The sequence below is a fragment of the Falco cherrug genome, chromosome 9 (assembly GCF_023634085.1).
Source record: "Falco cherrug isolate bFalChe1 chromosome 9, bFalChe1.pri, whole genome shotgun sequence".
Classification (NCBI taxonomy): domain Eukaryota; kingdom Metazoa; phylum Chordata; class Aves; order Falconiformes; family Falconidae; genus Falco; species Falco cherrug.
In genome coordinates this window covers 36,070,308-36,097,821 of record NC_073705.1, presented here as the reverse complement: position 1 = coordinate 36,097,821, position 27,514 = coordinate 36,070,308, and the positions used below count along the sequence as shown (strand labels likewise).

Below are 27,514 nucleotides of genomic sequence, written 5' to 3'. Positions count from 1 at the left end.
GTGTTTAGCATTCAGCACTAAAGGCAAGTTGTTCATCAAATTGGGTGCAAATTTGTGTTGCTGGCCAAAGGTCAGCATGCCTTCTCCTAAACAGCGGTCCTGGAAGTTAGCTATAATCAAATAAATATTCTTCATCACCTGGCCTGACACTCACATTTCATAACCTTATATAGAATGTTTTAATTTCTAAATATTTTTCCTAAATTGTATTTCTAATTTAATATCTGATTGATGGCTGCTGTCGTCTGCATATGTATCTATTCAATGAGGAATCTAAACCACAAAATCTACCTACTTTTGAAGCCTTCTCGTCATAGGCAAACCTGTAAGGCCACTGAGTGGCATCTCATTTCTCATGCTCATTACGATGGCCTGTAATGGTAGAGAGTAACTGGAGAAACTGGCAGCTAGCTGCCCTTGGGAACTTCCTGGAAGTGGCTGCCTGGAAGCCGAGTGCTGACAGTGGTGTCTGAAAACATAGGTTAGGAATGATCTAGTGCCTGTAAGGTGGAATGGGTTTCTTACTGTAAAAGTCTAGTTGAAAAATAAACAGGACTTAATGGGCTTAAATAGGTTAGGAAAAGGTGATGGAATGTCATGGTTGTGGAGGCAGTACGGATTCATTTGTCTTAGTAAACTAGCAGCTTTGTCAGCCACCAGTACTTTTGCTACCACCAGAAATCCCCGGATGTCTAGGTGGGCTTACTGCAGAGAGCCAGGTACTGTGCTTCAAAATGGAAAATGAGCTTGAGAGCAAGGGGGAACAGAGGAGCTGATTTCTTTTTTGCTCAAAGGACATGTTAAGATTTCAAGCTCTTTCTAGATGCAGATAGCAGATTACTAACAAATCCTACTTTGAGAAAAACAGCGTCAAATTTCTGTGCATCCCTAAGAGGTGTAATCCGAGTCAGTTGAAAGGTGGAACCAATTTATTGCTGGCTTTTGAACCACATGGTAAAGAGAACTGGTCCTATCATTCTTTGTTCCATGCGGTGAGCAGAATAAGCATTGGAGAGGTGTAATGATACACATTTCACATGCCTGTGAAAAGCCTGCCTTCATGAACCACTGGGACCACAGGAACTGCAACAGAGAAGTGACAATGGTCCCTCAACATTTCTGTCAAGGTTGGGTTGGTATGTGAGGCAGCGCGTGTTGGAGTGGCAATTCGTTGTGGTAGTTTACTATGTTTATGATCTCTCTAACTGCCTTATTCCAACTGTGAGAAAATTTGAGTATACCCAGGGAGCAGTCACTATGCTTTGTGGCTGATTCCACTCATCACAGACACTGAATCATAACCTCAGGAGTTACTCAAACTACAGGACTACTGATTGAAACCCATAGGATCCTTCTTTGACATCAGTCTCTGACTCCAGCAGACAGAGAAATGCCAATCCTGCTTTTTGTTAACAATGGTGAACGTGATGTGGAAATTTCAGGAAGTTACTTGGCTGTGTCAGCTGGAGGAGAAAAAAGTAACCACACGATAAACCCTAAGATACAGATTACTTTTTTATGAACTGAGGAGGAACACAAAGGTTACTTAAAAAACTTAGCCTTCAATTGAGAACTTCCTTCATCCTCTGCTGAGGTACAATGCCACATCGAGGACAGGAATGAAATTACTCTCCCTTTTCCAATCCTAAGGTAAATGAATTTGCTGGTGCAGGAAAAGAGATGGCAGAGGAAGCACTTTAGGATATAATGCTGGTGTTCAGTGGCTCTTTCTTACAGCTAGATACAAAAAAAGTGTGACAGCAGTGCACTAACTTGCAGTTACCCTGCTTTCTGCTCACTGCAAGTTTTTTTTCCCCAGAGTTCTTTAATAGAGAAATCATAATAACTTCCTGCAGTCAGCAGTCTCTCCCTGCAGGAAATGTGGTGAGGCTTTCAGCTGCGAGAATAAACAAGCAAGTTTTTGTATGTGACCAAGGCCACTAGAAGATTTTGAGGCCAGGAAGGTGGGGAGAGGGTTGTGAAGATAGGCTTGAAGAAACTCAGTCATTTAAATTACCCTATATTTAACATAATTGTTCCTGAAGGCTGTGAAAACCCTGAATTACTTCACATTGAGTTTACTCATTATGTAGGTTATTGGTAATGCCATGTGTAATTTGCTGGAAGTTAAGTGCTGTGAGAAAAGATGTAATTTTCACATTCATGTAATCTTGGTTGTATCATGGATATATAAATACATATATGAAAACGGCAGTGCAAGCATTGACTAATGCACACAATAGTCTTAGATGCTTCTTGATACAGTGGAAACATCTTGTTGGACCTCACAAACATGTTTCTTAAAGAAAATGTCCCATAAGTACATGCTTTTTGTTCTAATTAATTATATTTTCAATGTCTTACTTGAAAATACATAAAAGAAAATAGGAAGCGGAACCTTGTTTTGTAGTCCTTGGTTATCTGAAAACTTTTGTAAAGCTGATTGTGACTACCTGTGAGTGTGAACTAAGAGAAAAAAGATGAAGTTGTAAAGACTATATGCACACATCCCCTTGGTCTTTCATTACATTACAGAATTATTCTTAGATTTTGTGGGATTTTAAGACCACTCAACAGATAGTGTTATAAAATTACGGACGTTTTTACATTAGTGTTTTGTTTGTGTGCTTTTTGACCTCCAGAACTTTCTCTTTCAGTATACCTATCACAGTGTGATCTTTGAGGGGCATCTTGTTTTCATATGTGCCATGTGATCTCTCCTTAGCTTGGTTGAAATGATGCAGTAGGTCATAATGACTACAGTTCCTTTTCTTTCATTATAAAGTAGCCTGAGGTGCAGCAGAGATCCCTGAGCACATGTGGGATTGTGTTAACAGAACTGTGTGCAGTGTAGAGAGCTTGGGGCACAGAGAGCAGCTCCTTCCCTTGCCCTCAAATCCTCGCCCAGTGTGAGGTTGAGAATCCCAAGAGGTGAAGGAGGGTCAGTGTTGTCCCTGCCTATATTTCACCTCAGACTCCCCCTGGTGCTGTGGTTTTGGGTTGAGATGTCTTGTAAAAGAAATAGTTAGAGCATTGCTATAAAGCAGTAGAGCTGAAAATTAATCAACAAATATTATCAAAAACATCATATTCTGAAAGCAGTTACCTCCTAACTCTGTTAGGAGTCAGCTGTGAAATACTGGTTTTAATGTTAAGACTTCCGCGTATATGCATTTGTCCTCCTTGAAATAACATCTAATAATAGTAGCTGTGCAAACCTGAAATTGTTGCAGGAGGAATGATCGAATGCATTAGGTGGTTGGAGACCCGTTGCTTCATAGCTATTAAGTTGTAATAGTTAAATATATTTCATGGTTTTGCTGGCTGTAAAGCATTTGCTGTCTAAGGAGGCTTGCCCTTCATGTCTTCGCAAAGACCCTAACCGACCTCTGAGTTCTGAGTATCAGTTCTCAGTATCAGTGCGTCTTTATGGTTTGGATGGTCATAGTTGTGTCGTAGTTTAATTAAATATCATCAATTGGAAGGCTGCTTAAGGTTCACATATACCATAATTCCACACTATCTTGCCCATGCAGACATTTGCCCTGCAAGATACCGAAAATTTTACAGTGTTCCTCTCTAGGAGCCAACCACTGTGAGTGAGTTATGTGTTCATTTCTGCAGGGGAGAATGAACAACATTATTGTGACTTTAGATAGCAGTTTCATTTTCAGAATGATGTATCCTTATCTTTTGAAGTTTGTTCTGTACAGATCTTTGAAGCAGATATGAAACCATTCAAATTGCATTTTATGGTCTACTTTTGTGAAAACAAATGTTTGTAAACACATATCTCTTCTAAGGCTGTAAGAAGGAGCTACTACACATATACATGTATTATGGCCACTGTACTTACTTATAGGTCCTGGTGTCTTCCCCTTTTATCATCTTATTTTTACCACAGCTCTTACACATTATTTGGTTCAGATTGGTAAAGACTTGCCCACACAGGAGAAGTTTGATGTAGAAGAAGTATATGCAGAAAGAAATCTGGGGATTTTGGGACTAAGTACGTGCTGATATTACTTATTTTCATTCATAGGCTACTGATGAGAACTAAATTGAGGTCAGCACTGGGCATAAAATATTTATTTGATATTGTTGGTCTTGAGAGTATATACAATTAATGTCTGACCTTGGTCTGTTTCCAAGCAGCAGAGCAGATAGTATTATCGTTGCAGATTCAGCACTGAAAGCTACTCTCCTGCTCCAGCACCTGAGGGGGAAGAAAAACAGTTTCAAAGTATGCCTACAAGCTGTGCAGACAGGGTGGCTGGAGACTGCTTGGGTCTGTCATTCATAAAATTATCATGGTCTGTCTTAAACTTGTTTGTTTTCTCCATTAGCTCCCAGTTTCTGAAATCTTTCCCTCTAGTAGGTGTAAATTTAGCCCTAAGTTGTTAGCTTTCTCATTTCCAGCCTCAGTGGAATCATTCCTGCATTATAACCATTTGTTATTGTGTGAAATAAACAGAAAAGGTGAGCATGGGTAGTACCTCCTCTTCTGTGGTATTTAGTCCAGGAATATTTATAGCCAGTATCCAGTGTCAGACTTGTAATGCTCTTGTAACAGAGGTGCACTTTTCCCCATCTTTGCGATAGCCTCTTGTGTACCTCTCTGAATACAAGTGCAGTGTTTTTAAGTATATGTAGCCAATACAATCATATAATTTCTCTTTATATCTTTTCCTGATTCCTCCTAGGATTGTGTCTGCCTTTTTCTATGTTGTAGTAGGTGCTAGTTCCCGGTCGTCCTGGTATTGACTCATATACCCAAATAGTTTCCTCACATAAAACATGCTTAATGCACCAGTATCATTCATCAAAATATACAGCAATATTGGTACTAAGCTGAATCCTTACACTTATGACCTCTTTCACATCCTTTTCACTAGTCATGGATATCTTTTTTGCTCTATTATTCTCATGTATTTTAAAAGATAGGTGCAGTGCATTGCAGCTGTGGAGCACCATTGCAAAATAGCTTTTCACAGGTTTCTGGGTTTCATAATGTATTTGCCAATTGTAGGTCATTCCCCTGGACAAATTACTTTTTAAAATATATGCTCTTTTTTCTTCATACAGGAATTATTTAAGTATAGATCATGTTCCTACTATTATTAACAGTGCAGTGTTAACCCTAGAGGATAGGTGAGGCTTATTCCCACAGAAACTACGTTGAGTCCATAGAGGAATGGAGTGCCGTAAAGGTATAAACCCAAAGGTTATATTATGCAAATCCTGTTAATTCATAGTCAGTTGGTGTGATTACTCCCACATGTTGCCTGAAAAACATACTCATAAATTTAGTTAGAAGCAAATAGAGTGTTTTTAACTATTGAGTCTTTGAAATAAGTCTGTATTTTGGATAGTAGAAGGCTGTTACCTATCATCAAGCTGAGATAACAGCACCTCTATCTTAAAAACAAATACAGGAAATTTCCCCAAATAAATTTTTTAGGTTGCAACTTCCCAACAGAAGTAGTCTTGAATATGCAGAAACCAGTTCTTGTATTGAAAATCGTCTTTTTTCTTGCATGGTAAGTGAGACAGACAAGGTAGGCTAATGCTTAGGTACCAGTTTTCCCAGGAAATGGGTAATGTGATCATGCTGATTCAGCTGTCAGCATCCAACTCTGTTCTGCACCAGCACGGTAGCACCAGGCCTGGGCTTGCTGGCGGCTCAGCTGTAGAAGGCTCAACTAGAGCCTGAGAGCAGGAGCCGATGTGGTGGGCAGTGGCTTTGCTCACAACAGCAGCAAGGATAGCTGTAGTAGGCATTACCTGTTATTCTAGAGAGACGCACGTAAAGCATAATAGAGAGTAGCCTTCAGAAATGTAAAGTTATCACATTTGCCTGAATGTGAGTTATGTTTTTCTTTCCGTATAAGTATCTTGCTAATATTCTCCCACACAAGCTGCCTCTGCATTGGTACAAGTCGGTGACATTAAATCTAATGCTGTGTGATTATGTGGAGGAAGAAGGGTATGAAATTCATCTATAATTTTACAACAGCACTGTTGTTTGTGTTACACCTATGCCAAACATTTTAAAACTGAACTCTGATTTGAATTGTAAGGCTCACACTGCTGTAGAATAGTTTGGGGTGGTTTGTGTTTGGTTTATTTGCTGGAAAGTCACAGTATTTATCTATCAGAATGTTACACCTTTGTAAAGAACACATCTTGCCAGCTGTTTTAATTTGCATGGCAGTTTTCCCCCTTTCAAGGCTCATGCTGTTTATGCAGGAATGTACTTTAAAGTTGTGATTTGATATAGGCTTGTTTTTATCTCCCTGTTAAGATACGATTTTGGGTTTTGGGAGGTTTGCTCTCCATCTCCATGAACCAATAAAATATTCAGATGCTGTGTGGAGCCTGTGTTTCAGTTTGGCTCATCATTTGAAGTGATGCAGAAAATATTCAGTGCTTTATAAACAAATAATTTAAATTCTGCTAGTTCTTATGCCAGGGTGAGAAGGTGAGTGTTAGGAGTGCTGAGTTTAAAAAAAGAACCCTAAATCATATACAGTTTTTGGTAGGTTCCCAAGTATCTTTGTGAAAATACAGAGGAGGCTGCAGTATTGCATGAGCCTTGTCTTGAAGAGGGAACCTGGAGAATCTGGAGAACTATAAGATAACAGAAGCCCTTGATGTATGGCACATGGAGGAACACAGTTGCTTTTGCGCTGCTGTAGCAGTACTTTTGTTGTCACTACTTCAAAGGGACACAGAAGCACAGCTGGATTAGCAGGGGTGGGCAAACACTGGGGAAAGAGAAGTGACAAGGGATCACTATGGTGACACCATGGTTGCTGCTGTCTTGCATACATCAGACAGTATTTGCTATTTTAGAATACCTTGCCTGAAAAATGGAAGCCTTATATGGGCAGATACAGGTGCAGTGTGCTCCTGTAAATTGGTGTAGTCCACCTGAATGAGCCAAGGTTATTGTTCCCATCTAGAAGTTGTTCATTTTATCCTGCCATGAGTTGGCATGGTCTAATGAGCGATGAATACATGTCATGTAGAAAGCTTGTAGGGGTGAGCTGTGAGAGCAGAAACATGTGTTTTACTTTCATTAGTCTTCAAAGAGGTGGAACAGAATCGCTAACATGAATGTGTTGCAGATGGAGTGATGCACTTCACTCTTAAGAGAGAAACAATATCTTTATTGGTATAAACCAGCGATTTAAGGAATTTTGATAGTAAATGTGACAGTGGTTTAATGAGATTTGATGGCAAGATACACTTGATTATTGATGGCAATGAGATTTGATGGCAAGATACACTGCACAGAGGACAGGGTCAGACAAAATTGTCAGAGAGACACTCCTATTGAGTCATGAGGTTCAGAAGGGACACCCTTGCGTTCTAAACTCCTTCTCAGAGGGGAGTTTAGGTGCAGCTAGATCCAGAATTAGTCTCAGTCTTAGTCAGTGGTTTATATCTAAAGGGATTATATGTGCGTGATCAATCCCTTATACCACTCGGATAAGATTTCGAAGTTTAGCGTGCTATTAATCACTTAGTGAGAATCTGTTGCGGCAAGGAATCTCTGAGCCTCGAGGATCAACCTTGAGAGGTGTCCCTACTCAAGGGGAGATGTGTCATGCTGCCCACTGCCATGCAGGAGAGCTCAGTGGGCCCTGAGTGTCCACTAGTGATGGAGTAAGGTAATTGACTCGTAGCCGTATTTGCATAACAGCTACAGAAGCTGGTTTCTTTCACACTTGTCTAGAGTGGACCTTGACCACCGCTTTTAGGTGGGTGCATTGTTCACATTAGCCCTTGGCTGTCATGTTATCTGTGTCACCGAGACCACTTTGAGTCGGATGGAGCCATCAGGACCAGACACAGCCATTACAGCCGCCCCTGGTGGTTATCACATCAGCATTGTTGCACAACTAAAGGTCAGGATTGGGGGTGAACACAATGCCACAGAGAAGGTTAGTTGCATGAGAGACACATTTTCATGTCCAACAAGGAAAATTCATGTATGTTTGAGTTTGATACTTGTATGTCCCCATGCTAAAAGGAATAAGAAACGGAGAAAGGGAACAGTGTATTAACTTTTCTTTTTGTCTAGGAAAGACACTTGCAGCAATCACATTTTTCAGTGATGAAGGCTGCCCATTTTTCTTTTGTGATACCTGTGCTATTTCCTAAGGACAGCTTGGTTTTGTTCCCCCAGCGTTTGGCCTTGTGATGACATTGATAGTTTGTTTGGATTTTTTCAGTGTTATTGTTGTTCTGAATTTTCTTCATAATTGCATGTTTTCTGCATAACATTACTGTTATATAGAGAAAAAATGTGTACAGTTTTATTCACGATTATTTTAGTAGTTTTAGGTTTGTGTTAAAAATACCTGTATTTTTAGGGGTTTTTTTTCAGTGTGATTTTCTTAGTACAGACTCTTCTAGGTAAGTTCTTGATAAGAAACAGATTAATAGAAGAGCTTTCATGATATGAGAATGAAATGTCTAGTTTGTTTTAGGCTTGTAATTATTCTCAGTGATGGTTTTGTAGTTATAACTGATTTGTAAGCTTCAATAATCATAGTATGCAATCATACCTTGCAGCATTTTCTGTGTAAATCCATCTCTGTTTCCAGCTTGATATATCAGCACACTTAATGTGGTTGTATTTTTCAGGGTTTAATTAAAACTATTAATTAACATGATTTCAAATTGCCAGTTCTGGCAGCCTGCAGGTAGATGTAACAAGGACGAAATCATTGTGTTCTGAGAATGCTGAAATTTACAGTGAAATTTGTTCAGCTGGTCACAACTCAGGTGGTTTGTGGGATTTTGGAAGCGAGTACATGTCTTTCTTTAATATCAGCTATAGACATTTCGTAAAATCACTTTTGTATGGCATGTGGGCAGTGAGTATTCTATGTCACTGAAAAATAAAATGAGTATATTTCCGTCTGAATTAGTGAGGAGAAGCAGCCTGAATTATTTCCTGTCTATAATGTATTAATTCGTTACAAAATGAGTAGCCAGTGTGAATTTCCCTGCGGTATCCCCGCTGTATGCTTGGTTTCCAATTTCACTACATGGTGACTTAAAGGGAAAAATATGCCATGATATTTGGGGGTTTTTTATATTTGAGATTTGGAAGGAATTTAAGTTCTGTTACGCTGAGACCACTTTAACTTAGTAAATGTTTATCTAGATTTTCTGTTTCAAACTGAAACAGGAATAACACTACCCTTAGCCTGAAAGGTTTTATGTAGAAATCCATGCACATGCCAATTTAAAGCATTAGATTTCCGTGCTGATGGGGAAGTGGGCAAGCCAGGTGGAGTATTCCTTGCTGCAGATAAGGCAGCAGAAATACCAGCTTTTATTAGTTTAAAAATTAATCTTTTGTTATGTTGATTGTACATCTTTGCTGTAGAGTATGAATTAAGCTGTTGTTTAGGTGTATTAATTAAATCTGTTGTGATACCATATGCAGTAGTTTCATAGGATTCACCTCCCGAGTGTTTGCACATCAAGTATTCCACCTGAGCACACTGAGGCTGTTCTGCAAGGCCAGTCATGTGCATAGGAAAGGGGGGTGATGGGGCATGGGCAGTTTTGGCATTTGAGGGAGGGAAGCAGTGACATTCCCCGAGTTCCTGTACTAGGGCCAGGCCTGATTGACTTGAAAAGTGTGTCACAAGTACTCATGCTGTGGCACAGAGGGGAAGCTGGATCTTTTGGAAAACCTATGGGAAAAGAGGTGTGGGAGAGCAGTAGTGGGAAAGGGCTTGTGTAAGACATCCAGATGCTGTGTCCTGAGGGGTTGCAGGGACCTAAGGGTGGAATTGAAATGCTGGCAGGCATTTCTGAACCATCAAGAAGATGGAGAAAAGTGTCCCTTATTGAAGTGCACAAGTATGTTTAACTGTGGTCTGTAGAATGAAAACACTGAAATTATCCAGACTTTGAAGTAATTTGGGGTTTTTTTCTTACTAAAATGTCTATATGACACTCAAATGTCCATGAAAATTAATGCTATTAATGCTATTACAAAACCTCAGTAGCTTTAAAATAATTATTCCTTGCCAGTAGCAAAGACTTAGAGTCACACTGTGATTTGGTGAAAGAGAGACTTCACAGAAAAATTGTCCTTCTTCTTCACTATTGTACTTATTGTTACATCAGTCAAAGCTACATTTTTTACATTATATTCAATACCCTTAAATTATCACCCTTTTAGCTTGGTGAAGAGCAGTTGTAGTATTTCATTGTTCAGTGCTTGTAACAAGGAAGAAAAAATCCCAGTAAGTAATAGAAACATGTTAACACTGGCCACTCTGAATTCTTGATTTTTGAAAATCTCATGTGTAATTGAGCTACAGGTTCTGGATGTTAGGGGCTTCTACATTTGTTGCTTATGGATAAGGCAGGCACGTACGCATGCATGTGTAGTTGGCAAAAGGTACATATTCTGATGTTATCTTACTGTGCTTCTTCTTGTCCTGCAAAGGATGAGTTCTAAAAAACTGTTTGCAGGCTTAAGGAGTGATTTAACAGTGGGAAACATTTACATTACCAATATCTAGTTACTTCTGATTCAAGTAATGAAATATTTTTCTTTGCATTTGATTTCATTATTTATTTTGTCAAATGTAAGAGGAAAGAAGTGTACACAAGGGTCATAGTACTCCATTTATTTGCTAATTTAGATCGGGATGGTATCAGAGGATCTGGTTTTCCCAGGGTAAATTTGAAAAAAAATATTGTATAGTATATATAGATAATAATATACTATATATCATACAGTAAATATTATTTAACTTTTAAGTAGTGTGACCATCATATTTGCTAACAATAAAAAAATCATTGTAGGAAAACAAGTTAGCACAGTTGGATCATAAAGCAGTTTCCCCCAAAGTGGCCTAAGAAGAAATTACACTTCTCATAGCAGAAAAGCTGCACTGCACACAAATGCGATCAGTTAAAGGGAGATGCATGAAAGAAATTGAATTAGTATAAAAATATGCTTCGCAGAACATCTAATTGCCACACACACACAAAAAAAAAAAAAAAAAAAGGAAAAAGGAAAAATTAGAGCTTTCATTCTGAAATGTTCTGAGTCCAGATACAGGCAAGCCAGCTAGGAAGAGAAAAACAGCAACCTTTGTATATTCATTCTCTGAACTAACTCTGCCTCAGTTTGCCACATGCACGTATACCTTTTTCAGCATCATTCTTCTGAAATAATTCCTCTCTCCATCTTCAACTACATTCCCAAGATGGAAGCATAAATAGTTTGATGATTTGACTGAAGCAGTGGTTATATTTTTGAATGAGAGCAGATGATAACACTGCGACAAAAATCTAGCTTGTACAGTCTCCAACATTGGCTGGTAATTACCTTGTCTACTCAATTGCTTTCTTTGATTGGTTTTCCTTCTTAAAGAAATATTTGGGTTTTATTATGCTTCAAATTTGTATTCACTCTTGAATTTTAAAATATCAAATTTTCTTATATAGTTTTCTTGTAAAATTTCTCCTTGTCCATCCTTTTATCTGCTGGAACTTGCTATTTCCTTTTCTAGATGTTTTCCTGCTTCTATTAACTTTATTATAAAATAAATAGGATTTTGTTTAGAAAATAACAGGCATATTAACAATGAAGTTAGTTTTCTGGAATTAAATCCTGTAATAAATGGGCAGAAAGAAAGGAGAGAAAAATCTATCTAATGATTTCTTTGTAAACCTTCTTTGTCATTCGCCATAGATTGAGGCAGGTTTCTCTTCTTACGGATGAACTGCAAGACTGACCTCTACAAATTCATTTGTTTTTTGAGGATATTGCTGCCATCAGCAAGAAGGTCAAAATGGGACATCAAGCAACATTAATTTGATGACCACCAGAATTAATGGAAAAGTTGTTTCTCCTCCTGGTTATCTAATAGCAGCACAAAAATCTTAAATTTTAGCATTCTACTAAGAGGGAAGATCAGAGAATTTAACACAGAGATTACATGTCCGCCAAAATTTAACATTTGGAAGAAAGTATCTTTTAAAATAAACCATAACATTCATAAGATTCATACAAGTATTATGAATCCTCAAGAAAATTATTTATGAAGTGGTACAGTAGACTTACAATCTGGCTGGCTGCATCTGTGTGTTTCTGTGGCATAGGGATGGGTAGCCACCAGACCTCTTTTGCCTAGCAGTTTATGTTGCTTCACTGCTTGGCATGCAAACATTGCAAATGAAATAGTACAAAAATGCCTCGAAACCAAAACATTTTCTTATACAGCTAGCTCTGTAAAATACAAGCAAAGAAGTAGAAAAAAAACATAGTAACTGTCTTATAAAAAAGAAGAATCCTTGTCTTGTAAAGTCAATGGATAACTTCCCCAATTTCTGTCTTCACCACGCTGGAATACTATGTGACAGATCGAAGTCCTTTCTGTTTTTGTGGATCCTGATGCAGTGTTTCAGGTTCAGCATTGCCCTGACCTGGTCAGAAGTAAGAAAAGCACATGCTGTGCTAAAGGTGACGTCTGTGAGGATCAAGGACTGAGACCCGAGTTGGACTGTAATTAAACAGGATCCTTGGCTGCTTGGAGGGGATACATAAGTTTCACATCCTCCAGCCCATCCATCTCTATGCTGTTGAGATCTCCAGGCACATTCAGATAGCAGCTCCTGGTTTATATTGCATCCTCGGGGCAGTAGTCTGCTGTCTCTCTGATTTTAAAAATCTTTGCAGGTATGACAAGGTGCTCTTCTGTTCTTCAGCGGTACTATTAATGGTTTACATTTCATGTAAGAGTGTGCTGGGTTAGAAGGGCTATTGGCAAGATACAGTTCTTTGGTCTTTTTAACTACTCAGAATGAAAGCAAAACAGAATTAGAAAGTGAGTATGTATGGAGATGATTTTGTGCAGCAGTGAAGCAGGCACTGAGCATACAGCTGATTTTTGCTGTTCTTGCTGCCCAGTAATTTCTATTGGTGTGATTTTGCCTTCAATGCAGAGTTGTGTGCGTGTACAGAATTGCTGTGCTTGTTCCTTTAAGATATCTAGATTTGCGGATTTTATGGATAAATGGGACTGTTGTGAGATTGCCTTTTTTTAACACTGGCTGTAGAGATGCACCAAGTGAACCCTGTACTTTTCAGTCAACAGAAATATGTAACCTAGTGAACCTGTTCATAACAAAGGTAACATATTATTTTAAAACCATTATGTCTTTTTCTCTTCAAATCTCTTTTTTAACATTTAAACAGTCTTTTATAGCGCCTCCTTGTCTTTGCGCTTGTAGAAACAATGTGTTCAAAGGAAGTACTTGGCACAGAATATTGTTTCCTTTAAGAAGAAACTCTACTCCTTATAATCCTTATTTAGTGCATAGCGCTGTTTGCTTGTGAGTTGGCATTGCTGGGAGGGTATAAAGAAGTCAACTTCCATGGATGAATGCAGGCTTTTTTCCCCTGGAAGTGCTGCTGGTAAAAGGGAAGGATTTGTGCTGACTGCTCAATTCCTTCTGCATTGCAGCATATTCTTGTAGTCAGAGAACATGAATAGGGTATAACCACCTGTATTTGTACGCGTATTTGAATCCAACAGCAAGTAGTTTGAAGTGAGAGGAGAAAAGTTTTGTTTCCTTTTAGTGATTTATCTAATATAACCCTAATTAATTATGCAATATTACCACCTTTAGGTCTTCAGTTGTCTCTGTCTTTAAATTAAAATCCTTGATGGCAGCGTGTGATGGTTCTTGGCTGCAAGAACAGCTCCCGTAAGCACATATCCCACTGGAGGGTCCAGGACCTGTGCCTTCCTGTTTGTTTTGGGCTTATTGCTTCTATGAAGATAAATGCCCCAAAACTTGCCAGCAACACTCTGGGCAAGCAATGCCCCGGCTTCTCTTTTGTGCCCTTGGGCTTTGAAGGTGTCACTAGTCTCAGGAGGGACCATGCAGCCCAGCGTGAACCCTCTGGGTTTGCCCCTGTTTTTGTTCTTTAAAGAACTCTAGTTTGTATGATCTGTGTTCAAACAGACTAATGACCTTTCACTAGCAGGATATTAAGTCTCTCAGGAAGAAGAGGCTGCTGGTGACGACATGTCTGAGCCAGGAAAGAATATACCAATTCACAGCGAGGGATTAAATGGTTCTGTTGATACCAAGGGGTAATCCTTGTGGGTAAGGCTTGATGGAGGATACCAAAATCAATTGATCCTGAAGCGCATAATGTGGTTGTGGTTTGGGGTTTTTTGTTTTGTTTTGTTTTTTCTAGGGTTTTGATCAAGTCCCTTCTTACTTTGTTCTTTTCCCTAAAATACAGTAGGGGAAGGCCATAATGAGCAGTGTAACACCAGGTAATTCAAATTATGAACCCAAAAGATGTCATCAGACTTCAGTTTATCAGTGAATTAAGAATCAGATATGGTGATGTTAAATACTATTCGATGATTGCTTAGCGCTCAAGGGGCTGAGAGGCATTAGAGAAAAAAAAATGTAATGCTAGATGTGCTGTACTTTTGTTAGTTTTGTGAAATTTAAGAGATTAAGCAGAGAAAAGTCTTTGTCACAGTATGAGGTTCTCCCAAAGGGTAGGATAACAGATAATCCCTTTGTACTAAAGCTATATATTTCTGCTACAACAGCAATCAAAGTAAAACCGTAAGCGCCTGTAAAAACCTGCCTGAAGGGCAAGCTCTCTCTGGGTGCTACAGAAGGCAGTTTCAAAGTTGATATAACAAGATCAATTCACTCCTTTTCTAAACACTGCATGTTGGATGTTGGGTCTCTTCTGATGCTGCCAGTAACTCTGTCCCAAGTGGAGCTCTCTGAGACATTGCTGCCTTTAGTATCTGTGCTTTAAAAAACCCGAATAAATAAACTAACTCTTTGGATGAGGTTGGTGTGTTTGAGGAATGTAACGGGTTTTTATTATCATTATTTTATTTTTTCTTAATAGCCTTAAGCTAGCCAGGTGACAGCTCAAATTGGTATTTTGCAGGCACAAGCATCTGCTGAGCTTCTGGAAATGGAGAGATGGAAAGTACAAGTGGATTACATTTACCAGTTGTAAAATAGGTTGTTAGTCTGAACTACCTTTTGGCAATCAGAGCAAAAATGTCTGTCGGGTATTCAATTTTTAGTCTTCCACCTGGGGTTACAGAGCGAGCGAGCCATTCTCTCTATATGCAGCTGTATGAAGTCTGCCACATCACTAAATGCTGACACATTGAGATGTAATGTGTAATAAGATGGGTGAAGATTTCTTATTTGACCCCTTTTAGCGGCTTGGGGAATAAACCTCCAGGTGAGGAACTGTTGCAGCAGTGGTAACTTTAGAAGCTGGCAGAGCCATTTAAGCAGCTTCATGCTCATAGCGTACAGGAGGGGCATTTCACCAGCTCTTGGGTCCTCTTTTTTTTTTTTTTTGTTTGTTTGTTTGTTTTTGTTTTTGATCTAAGAATACCTTAAAGCTGTTCGAATCTGTTTTTCTGGAAATTCTTTTTGAAATGAAGGCATACTTCCTCTGTCTTGACAGACTTCCGTCAGCAGTCTTTGGAAGACAGCGTGGCATTTGCGTGCATTGGAGAATGTGTGGGTGGCTGTGTTCCTATGATAGGTCTAAATACTTCAGAATAACTGCAATTTTAGAAAGGAAAGACCAACAACACTGCTTTAATTTTCCTTTCACTATGCCTTATTTTTCTCTTCTTCTTAGTTTTGAGGTCTCCTCTTAACAGCCAGAAGCCCTTTCAGTCATACATTACCCTGTTGTCTTCATTGAGCTGTGGCTTTTATTCTTCTTGTAACATGCAACCGTGACATGAAGAAATGCAGAACCATCATTAAACTTTTACTGAAACAGATTTTTGAAGCTTAAACCACTTGTAAACTGCTTTTTAAGATTTGCTTTTACTCAGAAAAAATGATTAATTTTTTATTAAATAAGGGACAGGAAAGGAACAATACTACACCACTTCTGTACCTTCCAGATTTAAATAGCTATTAGCGATGATGGCAAGTTCTAAAATTTTTCTGAATAATCACCATGTGATGGAGATGGGTGATCTATCAGTGGCTGGCCACATTTGAGTGTAATGTCAGGTTATTCTTTGGAAACTGCCTACTTTGTGATGCACTCTTCCCTAGTGTCTACTGTGCTCTTCATATGTCATGTCTTTTCTCTTTGCTCCCTTGCTTCCTTGTTTGATTGCTTTGCTTTTCTTTTTCTCTCTTGACCTTTAAAGTCATGCTACCTCCCTGTAGTCTTCTGGGGTTTCGATTTACATGCCTTTTGAGTCCATCCTGAGAAAGGCGGAGAAGCTACCTTTCGCCATCTTGACTGAGTTGTTTGACTTGTGAGTGGCATTGCCTTGTGCACAGCACAGTACAGAGAGCTCAGATTGTTCCTTCTTGCTTTCCAGGGAAGAAGAAAGGAGATGATCCTTAATCCCATGAGCTCAAACCAGCCCATGTATGTACTAGGAGGAAGAATAATGAAAGGTAGCAGCCTTGCATGGGAGGGATCAGGGAACAGGCCAACAGCTGTCACCCGATCGGCATTTTCACCCCTAGTATGTGCGCACATTAAAGATTGCCCTGCGTGAGCACAGTTGTGATACCAGGAGCGCTAAGAGTGAACAGCTTTAGTAGCTGACTTTCCAGATTTACATGTATCACTTGAATGCAGCAAGTTGTGTTCCTTTATGTCAAATGAAACATTTATAATTGCTGACTATAAAGGAAAAATACAGAAAGGAAATCTCTTAAAGCCCTAGCTAGTCTCTTTTTAACCTTTAGTTGCTATGTAATCATCAGGAAAGTACTAAAACATATCATATCTACAAACTGAGGACAAAAATACAAACATGGCTCTGTACAGTGTATATGGGCTAGAAGATATTAGTCCTGAGTTTTGACCTACAGTACCTGCTAAATAAGAAAGCACTAACTGGCAAGAAAGTTCCCCAGAAGAGGAAAGATGCACTTTTTTGACAAAGTGCTTGTAACAGTCTTAGTATTTCATCAGTAAGTTACGATGGCAAACTAACATGTTCGTTTGTGGGCAGTGAATTTCTCAAATGACCAATGAGCTGTTCGCTTTGTTCCTAGGGGTTTGTAATAGCCAGAGTGGTTCTATGCATAAACCCCTAGATGATGTCCAGCAGCAAGATGGGAGGTTGCGGCAGTGCTACACAAATACATGAGTATCTCTGCTGAGCTGCTCCCCCAGGCACATGTAGATGCTAGATGGAGCTTTTACTTGAAGAGCATATTTTTCTCATGCATTAATGTTTGCCTGAGTCATGTAGGGACTTTCTTTCCACACTGCTGAGTGTCACCGGGGAGGTCCCCTTTTAGATTCAAGTCTGCTGTCTTTGCTTTTCTGCAGCATTAGGCATTCCTCCTACTCCTGTGTTTCAAGGGCTATGGGAACCAGCCCAGAACTCAGCTGTGTTCCTCCCTCCAATTGGCAATCACAAGACACCCTTACGACATCTACACTGTTCTTCAGTGGAGATATTTTATCTCTACGATGTGGGAAGCGTGGAAGTGGCTGGGGTACACTCACCTTTGAAAATCACCAGTAGGTACATTAAGGGTTGTTTCTAATGCCATGGATGGAGATGCTGGGAGGAAACCTAACCTGAACTGAGTGGCAGCAAAGGTCAGAGTGGACCAGCCTGTTCCAGGCCACTCTGCAAACCTTTTCCTGTGTTCAAAAAAGACATTTGTCAAGTATGTAGTTTCATTGCTCCGGGAGAGCCCCAGTGAACTGGGCTGCAGATTTCGTATATTAACATCACTTGTTGTCCTTTGGTACCACCCTTCCTGCCCCCTCATGTGACAGCCTGTTGCTTAGACAGAAGCAAAACTTTACTGATTCCTCCATTCTACAGAAAACCCCAAAATCAGAACCAGTAGGTTTAGGAGAAAGAAGACTCTTGGGGAAAAAAAGCTCAGTAGTGCCTCAAGTATAAAACATGCTGTAATTGGTGATGTAAAGAGGTTGAACAGCGAAGAAACTTCCATGTAAAGCCAGTCCCAACCTCATATTTGTTGAGTGATCATCAACCTTTAGTTTTGCAGAATCTCTGTGTGAATTCTGTTAAGGCATCGTGCAGTAAAGCTCTGTGAACTGCAAAAGTAAATAATTAGTAAAAGGGCAAATTATACAGAGGTGCTTATATTCAGGCATAAAAACTTCACCTCTGCAAATACCTTGTTTGTGTGTGTGTGTGTGTGTGAAATCTAAAATAAAGATTAGGACAAAGCTATCACCCTATCAACTATAAAATAACTGTGTGAGATGATGCTGAGAAGTTGTATCAGATGCTCAGCCATCTCAGAATCCTTCTGCTAGTCTTTACGGCTGAAGAGTTCATTTTCCTAACTTTTTTTTTTTTTCTCCAAAAACTGCAGCAGTTTTGCACCATCTCTGCCAGTCTGTCGGAGGGTTGTGATACAAGGTGATACCCATCCATTTAACATAAAATGATCAGAGTCGGAACAGATGAACCAACCTTGGGGACTTGGAGTGTGAATATTTTCACACTGCATTCAGTAAAATATCTATCTTAAAGTATTCTTAAATTTAGTTGTGATACTATGTAAGAGTAAAATACATGGCACTAATTTTCCAAGAGATGAAGTAAAGGATAATATATTCTACAAATATTTAATTAAATGCTTCCTCTCATTGTGAGAAGCATTATAATGAGTTTCTTCACTTATTTAAGTAGGTAAAGCAGGGATTCAAGGAGGAATAGATAAAGTTAGAAAAATAATCAGAGAGGTTATTTGTATTCAAGTCACCAGAGTAAAGAAATTCACCCTAAAGCATCTGTGGTACTGACCAGAACAGTCTGCACCGTTATCCATTTGAGACTGATGGATGAAAGGAGAAGTCCCATAGGAATGACAAGGGAAATTTCATTGCGTAAATAACTGGCTTAGTAGATGGCAACAGAGCAAGCATTGCAGTTTGTTTCAAGTTAATTTGTTCTTTCTCATAAGCAAACAGAGTTATAATCTAGGTAAGTCACCAGTAACATGGTCATGGCTGAATGTGAAACCATTGTCTTGCATGCGTGCTGTCACACAGGGAAGTGTTTTCAAGTCTGTTTTGAGCTTGTGACAAATATTAAACATGAAAATGTCATGTTTAATTTTTTTCTTCATTGATTGTGATATCATAAAGACTAGAATGGGAAAGTCGCAGCAGCTTCAGAAGGATTTGTAAGCGTTTCAACAAGGTGAGAATTATAAGTTTACATGATGTTGCACATGAATAAACTATCTGAAATAATTTAAGATTTGATTTTGTCATGACAAGTGCTATGCAATACCAAACAGAGAATAAATGGCTATGTGTAACTAATAAGACTAAAAAAGACCTAAAGAGGGGCAATTGGATGGAATGGCACAGTGTGAGGAGGCACTGTGAATGGATTTGGACGATGCAGCTGAGGTGTGGACATCATGATGGGATGATATAAGCTCCAAAGTGGGGAAAAGTGGCAAAAGCTTTAGATCAATTCAAGGTGCAATTTGACAACTTCATGGAGGAAAAATTTTCCCATGATGTCACCAGGCAGAGGTACCACCTGCAGCTCCATAAACCCTAAAGCAGTGGTTCTGCTGTTCCTAAAGGACAGTTACTGACTGGAGCCGAGTATGCCAGCTCTCTGTTTCAACATTACTTCAGAAACAAGGTTGCTCCATTACTAAATTTCTATGACTGTCCGCTGTTTTTGAGACAGTTATGATCCTCCCGCTGATCTGTAAAAAACCACTGAAATCAGTGACAGTTTTTCTCTGTAGATATAAGTTAAGGAAGAATATATGCAAATTCTTTTTAGGCTAGTTGCCATGAAAACAATTTCACGACTGCTTTTATCACACAATAAATTACCCATGAAAGAGGATAGCAGATTAATTATTTTATTTAATCCCAATAGAATATTGTTTTATTAAGCAATGCTGTGGCATAATTAAGAGTTGTAATTGATTAAACACGTTATAACCACAGAGCTATTAATTGATACTAAATTACAATACAATTAACAAAGTAACATACACAAGACACATGTTTTAAAACAAAAGTGATAATGCATCAGCTAAGAAGCTGCTTATATAAACCATTTCTTAAAGATTTTGACTGCTGAAATGAATATATAATAATTGAAAAAATGGAAATGGGGCAAGAAGAGCATTCCTTATGATTTTTCAACTCAAAAGACTCCTCTGGTGAGAAACATGTTTTTTAAGTTGGATATTAAGTGAGTGTTGAAGCAAAGTCCTTGAACACAAACTTAAAATATGCAGGGAACAATTTAGAAAGTAAAACTTAATGTCAGCTTCAAGACCCCCTCTAGATTTGACACTTGTTTGCCTTATTTGAATACAAATCTGAACAACTTATGCATTGCTAAGCTTTAATTTGAGTAATGATGTATTAATGCTACGGCTCAGATTCTGTTCTCATTTGCAGGAATGTCAGGAAATTTATGAAACCATTTGCATGCTTAAAAGATTTGCTGGATTGGACGGTTTGCAAATTTCAGAAATCCCACAGGTATTCATTTATTACTGTGCATTAACCAGAGGAATACTAAATACATAATATCCAAGTGTAGGACTACAGGGGCCAGTGGAAGTATGACATATAGAAATATTTTTCAACTTTTTCTGACCTGGGATCAAATTTGGTTAAGACCAAATTCATTATAGGAATTTGAAACAAGTTGTAGCAGCGTCTGAGAACACCTAGAAGAAAGATTGCCAAGGTTTATAATACTATTTAGGCCTTGGGATTTTGTTCTGTGTGAAGCAATGTACAGATTCCACTAAATATATCTGGTTTTGTATTAGCATTTTGGAACCTACTGAAAATTAAATTTGACTGTTTTCATTATCTCACAAACACAAACTCTGGATATATACTTTTTGTTTTTCTTACATTAGTTACTCAAATTTACCCCAAAGCCTAAAAGTATTGTATTTGTAGCTTGCTGTTGAATTATAAGTGCCAAAATGATGTAAGACAGACTTTGTGTAAGTACAAATTGAAGCCCAAATATCTAAGTCAGCAGGCTGCTAAAAAAAAGTTTTTTACAAATATAAAAATACCAAGTATCAAAACTGGACTTGTTGTTTTAATAACTCATGCAAAATCTGGTCTTTTTTATATGTTTTAACACATCAGTGTGACTAATCTTTGATTTATCAATGTTTTTTGTCCTGTCTTCTTGTGTGTAGTATGTAGACACACAATGATTATACAGGAACATGCAAATGCATTTGCTACAGTGTAGGTACTCCTATGGAGAAATTTGTGGGTATTCATACATGTAATGTAACTGCATGTGTGTGGTTCTTAACATGAATGGCCTTGTAGGTACCCAATTGCTTTCAGGTACCAAAATATTTGCAGGTGCGCATATTGTCTTGAACAGTAAAAGGCATTAGTTTATGATTTTGTCTTGAGTCAGGTTTATTAGTGGACAGAGGGCTGATGGAGGAGAAAGAGCTAGGCATGTATGTATTCAGAACTGTAAATCCATACATTGCTGAAGGTTTCCTTGAATAGTTCAATGTAAACAGGAGAAATATTAAGCAAGCCAAGCACAGCCTAAAATGGGCTAACATAAGTATTCCACAGACTGGGGGATGAAAGGCTGTGGGAGCTTTCATTCCAGAATATGCTGCTTAAACATTTGTGAACCTCATTAAGATGGAGAGTAGGAGGGAGATTTCAGGAGGGCAGCATCTAGTATGAACAAACATGGAAAAGCAGCCACTTGTTTAAGGATCTCAGTGTAATTACGTCATACAGGTTCATGTCATCCCTATTTAAGAATTCTTTTTAGGCTGTGGGAAGCAGAGTGTGAGTGAGGGATTGTGTCTGGGATTGTAACTGGAAACGCCCATTTTCTGGTTCTTTCCAGGTTCATGATGTGCTGAAACTGCATCATTTTTATGGTCTAGGAGCAGCTGCAACTCTGTGTTCGCTTAGACAAAATCCTAAATCCTTTCCTGTCTCATGAAGATTTTGCATTTGGTGTCTTGCAGTCAGTTTGTAACTGCAGAATACATGGATCTGTTTGGACTCCAGATCTGGTACAGACTAATCTTCCCTTGAGGACTAAGATTTTCAAATGCATGTTGGGGGATATCCCATCTTTCCTGAGTGGAAAGACTTTTACCCAATTTCTTCTTGGCTGTGTTTGCTGAGAAGGTCAGCTTGCTGTTCCTCACCACTCTCACTGCATTGCCACCTCCAAAAGCCTCATGACTGGGTAGCTTCTACTTTTTCTGACACCATTTTTTGCCAAATGAACCACAACCTGTCACTTAAACTTGTTTCACTGTGATTGAAACAGATTTGAGAACAAGCTGGTGGCCCGTGTTCCCAGCAGGGCTGGGGGAGTGGGTGCCTCCGCCAGAACAGCAGTGAGGAGCAGCTGGACGTAGGCTGGGAGACATCTGAGCCCAGGCAGCTTTTCATTTGGCATAGCTGGAGCTGGGTGAGGACATATTTGCAGTTTCTCTCTCTGGGTTTCTCTCCAACTTCTCTCGAGCATTTCATAGGAAGGGACTGGCACCATGTTTTCCGCTTCTATAAAGAAGTTGGCCTTACATGAGCTAAAGCCTTTTCAGCCTGAATAAGCCAAAGAAAGATAAAAGGTATTTTCTACATTTCTCCTCTGCTCATGTCAAACCATTGGGATGGTCTTGCATGTTGAAGGATCCATCTGTTTCATGCTTTTAGACATCCTCTGAAAGGAATAAGATATTTTGGGGGGCCTTAATGAAGCTGGAAGAACAAGGAGTGTTCCTGCATTAGCTGAATGCCGTGTGCTGTAATATGCTGGAAAGAATATTTTGTGAAAGCACTCGGTTTCCCTGCTGAGTGAGGTGAGGGCAGAAGACTGAGGGAATATCAGACCTTCTCAGCTCCTGGTCTGCTATGGTACTGGCACTTCATGCATTCCTGCATCAGTTTTACAACCAATTGCTTGAACATAGCACTGCAGATGTAGTACATGGGGAGGAGGTGGCAGGCTGCTGGCTAGGCTCCTGGTGATGCTTTTTGGGTGGAGCCTGGTACAGTGTGACCAGTGACCATAGAGGAGGAATTACCCTCAGTTGCTTGGGAGATACCCTTTTGGAGAATCTGTACATCACAATTCAGCAATGGAAAGTGAAGGATTTTTTTATTTTTTTTTTTTAATATTTTTAAAAACCAAGAGGGTTTACATGCAAATGCACAGCTTGTAGTTATGTCTGTCTGTAGAGAAGTGGTCAGTGTATGTGATGAATACTGTTTTGGAAACCAGCTCTGCAACTGTGGTAGTAGAAAACAGGAAATAGAAGTCAGGGAAAGGTCCTGTGAGCATGCAGGGGCTCTAATGCAGATTTTTCTCTAAGAACAGATCAGCTGAAACTGTAGGAGAGAGAAACTGTTGACAAACAGTGTATGTATATGTGTATATATTTCAATTGTCTGCCCTTTAGGTGTCTAAGCAGCATTCTGAATGTCATGAAAATCTGTATGCTTTTCTAAAATGTTTTCTGTGAACATTTTATTGTTGTCTTTATCATGTTTCTAAAACAATTCAAATCCACGGTAGCTGAAATTAACACTTCATTCCAGGGCTGTCACAAACAACAGATCGCAGCAGTGAATCAGTGTAATCTGTTGTTTGGGTTATGAACCCCACACATTCCAAGTTTTCAAAAATCTGAAAAGTTAAATGCCCAGGTTTACTCCATTTTCCATTCATGTGTGATTTAATAGAAAGCCACTCAGAGATTCCACAGTGACTAGCTTGTCCCAGGGTCAGCTTTGTAACAGTGACTGTTCTTAAGAAAATGTCTGTGTAGAGGTGACTTGTCTCTCTCCCACCTCTTCCACACTCACCTCCTGGTAGCTGTAAGTGTCAGGACCGGGTTTCATCAGAGCTGAGGTCTGGTCTTCCTCACAGCGCTACGTACATGTTTGTAGGGCTTCAGAATGTGCTCAAGTTAAAAGCATTGAGTCTGGCAGCTGATGACTAATGTGAATAGACAACCCAATGTGCTAGCTGTAAAAACAACCAGGGATTTCAGAGATGGGCTATGTGGGAATAGGAGAAAGAAGTTCTCACCGATTTCTCTGACTGGGGTCTGCTCCTGGTATTCTCCCACTTCACCACAGGCTGGTATAAGGGATGAATTTTCTGCTTACACTGAGGACCTGTTTACAGGTTACAAGGTATCTGTGTAGGATTCATCTGAGATAACATACCAACATGTTTCCAAATGATGCTCCTTGTTTCCATTGTATCCAAATGGAACAGTTGTTGGATATTTCTGTCCTTTAATCTGATGTGATTTGTTGTGGTATCCCTAGCAATCTCTACTGCAAGTGCTAGGTAGGATGGAATATGGCTGTTGGTTGTCAAGATTATTTTATTTATATGGTATTTAAAGTGCATTGTATTTTACAGCAAGTCAGCTGGTCAAAGCAAGCAATACCTGAAGAACTGAGGTATAAGTCAATGTAAAATGGTACAAAGACAGATGAGGAATACGAAACAAGCACAGAGTTGTTTTGTTTGTTTATTCTATAGATGGAATAAACATGTAATCCCTGTTGATCTATAAGCAAACCTTTTCCTGAGGCACTGTGAATTTTTGAGTGGCCTGCATTTGGGAAAAAAGTCACTAAGACTTTGTAAAAAGTATTTTGGAGGTTTTTATTTTATTATAAGCAGTAAATTCTTTAAATATACTTTGGATGCAGTTGAGTTATATGGCGAGTTTGTGTGGCCCAGAGCACAGAAAAGAAATCTGAATAGAGATTATAATTTTAGAATTTGATCACTGCTCCTGTGTTCAATTAATCAGGTTCCACCAGCTGTGCAAAACCAGCATTTACATGCATTATAAACGGAGGCAGACTTTAATATATATGAAAGTATGCAGGAAGCAAGAGGTAATGCTAAAACAAATCACTTTGAGTCAAGTTTACTTTCTGTTGCCAGTAAAAATAAGACTGACTTGATTTTCCAGAAAAGGATCGCAGTAAATCCAGTTTTCATTGCTCAAATTTTACAACAAAACTTACAAATTCCAGAATAATACTTTTTACAGATTATTAGTAGTTGATGGAGACTTTTGGAAGGTGGTGCTTTTCTAAGGGATCTTAGGAGAACCACCTGCAAGTTTGGCTTACTAGGGAGGAAGCATATTGGTTTACAAACATGGAGTAGACAGGTTTTATTATTTGCAGAAGATATAGCTGCATTTGTATTTTTTCTGACGAAACCTTTTATTTAATGTGCTTGTCAGGCAAAATCAAAACCCTTTTTTTCTTACAGGAGAGGAAGAAAAAACTGTTTGTATGCAAAACAATTCTTCTCCCCCCACCATAATGCTACTTAGTGTTTTTGGTTCATGGATTTTCCTCATAAGCAGTCAAAAAAAGTAGTGCTTGGTCTCTGCAGAAAGCAGATTATGTGAATGTTTAAAGAGCTTTTCAGTATTCTTTAATTTCTTGAGTTACAGACTACTATATCTTAGCTGCATAAAAATTCAAGATCAGACATTGAGAGAAGTATAGAGATGAAGTTTGCTGCAGTATCATATGTGAAAATGTTCATACTGTAAGTCATTATAGGTTACATTAGCCTAATTGAAATAAAGGTTGTAATTTTCAAATATATTTGTAAGATATAGGATTCTTGCTTTATAAAAAGTGTGAATTTGCATTCCTAAGCTTTGATAATATGGCTCTTCATGCTGATTTTTAACATAATTCTTTAAAGTACTTGTATGAGTCACTTATTTTAGTGGAGAAGAAGCTGAGTGACAGTAGAGATTTGGAGAACATGCTGGAGAGCAAAAAGTAAGTTTCATGTATAAATAAATAGGCCAGGAGTGAAGAAATTAATGAAAATCGTTTTTTATAAGTTCCCAACCTGCAATATCCTGTGTGCATCTCTAATCTTATTCTAGTTAAAATATTGGGTGATAAATATTCACATGGACTAGGAGGGTGTTAGGAAAGCAGCCATGTGGAGCATGTCTTGCAGCAGAGAAGGTCAGGGAGCTTGCAGCCCAGACTGAGCTGGGGAGAGGCGATGGGACCTTAGAGGGAGCTGCAGGCAAAAGGACAGGGTAGGTGTGTGCTGTGAGGTCACTTGCATTGGAGGAAGCAGAGTGGTGAGCAGCGGGTGGCTTTGTGAGATGCTGGTGCCTGTCAGGGACAGCATGGAGGAGCAGAGCTTGGGGAGGGCAAGGTGGAGTCCAGTTCGTGTGGGTGCTGGTGGTCAGACCACGTGCTGGTGGCAACATGTGAGGACATGAAGGGTGTTGTAGAGTCAAGCCAACAGAGCTGGCAGCTTTTGCAGAGGTAAGGGCCGTTTGGGTAAAGATGATGTGGCTGGGAGAGTGCTTCAGACAGGCTCTTAGCCAATGTCTAACCACTAATCTGAAGCCCTAATTTTAAATTTAAACCTTATACATAGCTCTTACCCTGTTGCCATATTGCAATTCATAACCCCAAATGCTTACTTCTGAGCTGAAGCCTGAAATCATAACTTCTTACCCTGACGTTTCCTTTAAACTGAACCCCTAAACAAAAAAGGATGTCCATACCTTAGATACTAACCAGAAGCCCTATGGAGAAACCCAAATTCCCACCCTGAGGGTGTATCTAATCCCAAATCCTCATGCCTCGCTAACAGGGGAGCTCTCATCCCTAGCCCTACCCGCAGCACTAACCCCAGAGCAGACACCCTCACCAGATGCCCCAACCCAGTGTGCTTACCAGAAGCCCTAAGCTCTCATCCCCCATCCCACTCCTTGCTGACCCTGTCCCTCAGCAGTCTGTTGCCCAGCAGGCAGGAGAGGGGCCGGACTCAAAAGTCCTGCAGGGAAATGTTGTGCTAGGAGGCAGGGGAGAGGGAGCGGCATGTCAGGTGAGGTGTAGGTAAATGTGATGTGATGGGTGTGGGTTGTGAAGTCACTTGTGTTGGAGAAACCTGAATAGTGAGGAGCAGAGTGTGGGGAGGGCGGAGAAGAGGCCAGCACATGGGTTCTGGTGTGAGCCTGTCCTAGCACCTGCCCTAAGCTTTACTTTAAAGATTTTCCCTAGTCCTTATTTCAGTCCTCTATTTTCATGCTGAACCCCAAACCCCCACTTCAAAGCTAAACCCCAGTATTTTTCAAACACTAGTCCTGATTCATAGCCTTGAAATGCTACCCCCTAAGCCTAGCTCTAATCCCTCACCCTAATCCAGCCCCTTAACTAAGACTAGCCCATAGCCTCCCTGCTAACCAGAGACCTTAGGCAGAGACCCTCACCCTCATACCCAGCCTCATTCTAATCTGTGACCCTGATCCTAAAAGGTAAGTTGAACTTCTCTGACCCTAACTGGAACACTAACTCCCAGTCAGAAATCCCAAGCAGATACTGGCAGCACGTAGGCAGTAGGCAGCTGCTGAACCCATCAGCATCCCAAATAGAAAACTAACCCAGATA

General features: G+C 39.5%; 1 long non-coding RNA gene across 5 annotated transcripts in view; it reads left to right on the top strand.

Annotated features, from left to right (window-relative positions):
• LOC129736893 (uncharacterized) overlaps positions 1–27,514 on the top strand; it is a 344,917-nt gene that overhangs the window by 293,685 nt on the left and 23,718 nt on the right. Inside the window, exon 7 of one of the 5 annotated variants that reach the window (XR_008734048.1) lies at positions 20,477–20,560. The exons of 3 other annotated variants lie outside the window; for them this stretch is intronic. This is a non-coding gene — a long non-coding RNA (uncharacterized LOC129736893). Of the gene's footprint in view, positions 1–16,406; positions 16,473–20,476; positions 20,561–27,514 lie in introns of those variants that run through there. One more of the 5 variants, XR_008734050.1, reaches the window with a different exon arrangement.